The sequence below is a fragment of the Zootoca vivipara genome, chromosome 12, assembly GCF_965207765.1.
Source record: "Zootoca vivipara chromosome 12, rZooViv2.hap1.1, whole genome shotgun sequence".
NCBI classification, from domain to species: Eukaryota; Metazoa; Chordata; class Lepidosauria; order Squamata; family Lacertidae; genus Zootoca; species Zootoca vivipara.
Window position 1 is genome coordinate 8,950,757 of NC_142595.1, and position 2,553 is coordinate 8,953,309.

The 2,553-nt window shown below is 50.1% G+C and overlaps 1 long non-coding RNA gene across 1 annotated transcript; it reads left to right on the forward strand.

The window, feature by feature from the left end:
- The first annotated feature begins 563 nt into the window (after positions 1-563).
- Positions 564-1,799, forward strand: LOC148683774 (uncharacterized). The gene is made up of 3 exons (XR_015946683.1): positions 564-591; positions 697-773; positions 1,131-1,799. It is a non-coding gene; the product is annotated as an uncharacterized LOC148683774 (long non-coding RNA).
- The last annotated feature ends 754 nt before the right edge of the window (positions 1,800-2,553 follow it).

Consider the following 2,553-nt stretch of genomic DNA (forward strand, 5'->3'; position numbering starts at 1 on the left):
GGGCTTCAGTTTACTATTTTAGTGTAGCCTGCCATGATGGTGGGCTTCAGTTTAGGCTTATAGCTGTCCAGGACCACCTAGATCTCAAACAAGGGCATGTTGTGCTTATTCTCGCCTCCTCCTCCTCCTCCTCCTCCTCCTCCTCCTCCTCCTCCTCCTCCTTTAGAAATGATGCCCCCCAAACATTAACGCCCGACAGAGCCAGGTTGAGAAATCTTATGAAACCTCAAAAGGTGAAAGAAATACATTGCATTTCAGGTTCTTTCTTTGCCTTCTTAGCCCATTTTTCTCTTAATTTCTCCAGGCATGAGGCTCCAGGTCCAGCTCCCGGGATGAGGAACCCAACAACATCCCGGCGGCTCCCGGCAGCGTTCCCTCGCGACTCTTCCCCACTGCCCCCTCTCCATACGGGCATGGCTCCTCTCCGGCCGTGTCTGGCAAAGAAGCAGCAGCCAAAGTTTCCCCAAATTCAATCTCAAGTTATTACAGTGAGGGAAACTTTGGCTGCTGCTTCTGAGCTATGCCAGCTGGGGAGGAGCCAAATTGCCCATACGGAGGGGGTGGCCAGGTTGGGGATACTTGTAAGATCAGGTAGGAGGAAATGCTCCCTTCCCAGGTCCCCCACCCTCCTGCCCCAGACTGGGGCTAGCGTGGCTGGGGGCTAGGCGCCTGCTGATGTCTCTGTTTTCTTTGCAGCGAGGGAACGGCTCAGCCTGGGAGCCGCCGCATCCCGGGAGGGACTGGAGCCCAAGCGGAGGATACGTTTCTCTGAGGTAACGGGACAGGGGTGTTAACGGAAAATCTGAGGGATCCCTGGGTCAGAACAAGACTCCAGCCAAGAGTATCAGAGCAAAACAGCAGCTAGTAGGCTTGGTCTTTATTCAAGCAAAATACTGTCACGACAGGGCCCCACCTGCAACCAGGTGAAGCAAGAAGGAGACCCCGAACAAATGGGGTCTTCCCTTTTTCTTTGCATCCCACCACCTAGGTACACCCCTAAAGATACATCACTAGTATGGCACTGATATGTCATTGATACATCACAAAAAGGAGGGGTCAGAGATAGAAATTTGAGCACCTGGCCAGCTGCTCCTGGCCTCTTCTCACCCCCTCCCTCTTGAATTCCACAGGACTAAGAGAAGTTGGCTGCTGTCCTTTGAGTAGTTGCCGGATCATGGCCGTCGGCTGAGTCCTCCCAAGATCACCCATCTTCACCTCATGGCTCCTTGGCCCCAAATGCACGGCGGTGACGGCCAGTACGCCGTTCCCAAATCCAGGCCAGGCTCCTTGTGTGTAGTGACCCAGAAACCCTTGCAGCGCTCCTCCACCGACTCATCACCTGAGGAGGCATACGTACCAGAAAGGTCCGAAGAACCCGAAGAATCCCTGTGTCGCCTGCGCCCATGCTTCTTTGAACTGCGCTACCTCTTCTTCCCGCGTCGTGTTCTGCGCGAATCGGGGCTGGAAACAGACTCTACTGGGGAAACACGTCTCATTACCTTAGGGGAGGCCCTGTAGAGCCTAGCTTCCGAAGTGGAGGGGCCCTCCAATTGTTCATCCCTCACCTTTTTCTTGGCAAGCACCAGTGGCCATGGCCTGTGACCTGAAGGGACCAAGGGCGTCTACCACTGCTACAGGCGCACTTGAATTTCTGGCCTGATAAAATTTATTACCCTTATTAAAGTAGCTGTTTTTATGTATTCATGTATTTATTGGTTTATTATTATTCGTCTGCTCTATTAACATAAACTCAGGACAGAACCAAGCAACCTAACTGCGCACACGCACGCTAAACTGTGTAAAGAGAATAAAAAGGTTAAATTCATGCCCACTGAATCGCAATACGCACCACATGAATCCATCGGGGCCCGGGAAGGTCATCTAGTCCAACCCTCACACTGCCAAGCATGGCATGATTCTAGTGGGCCCAGCAAAGCACCCACTGTTGAGCTGCGGCCTTCTCCAGGGCGCCCGCTGCCCAGCTGGGCTCAGCGGAGCGCCCCTGCCGCAGCGGTGGCCGTGGGTGGGCCAGCCAGCCCCCCCACGAGCTGCCGTCGCCGAAACAGTAGAAATTGGAGTTCTTGGGCAAGTCCAGAAATAAACGATAAAATGCAAGAACTCAGACCAAAAGAAGATGGATTTCAAATAAATCTTCACAAGGTTTTATTGATGTGATACGGAGTTTAAATAGGAATCAATCCCAATATTGAAGGCAAATGAAGCTAAATTCCAGTAAAAATCAGGACAAGGCCCTGTTTCGACTATTCTTTGTCAGCTGGAATATTAAGAAATTTGAAATAAATCTTAGAATAATTCTCCTTATAATAAAAATACATTCAGATCTCTAAACATAAAGTTTTATCATATGTAAAAGACAGAGACTATGTTTAAATAAACATAACAGGTATATCTGTGAGTAACTAACCTTTAAACATAGTCTCTGTCTTTTACATATGTAAATATGATAATATTCCAGCTGACGAAGAATAGTCGAAACAGGGAGCCAGTGTTTGTCCGCAGACAGCTTCCGGGTCATGTGACCAGCATGACAAC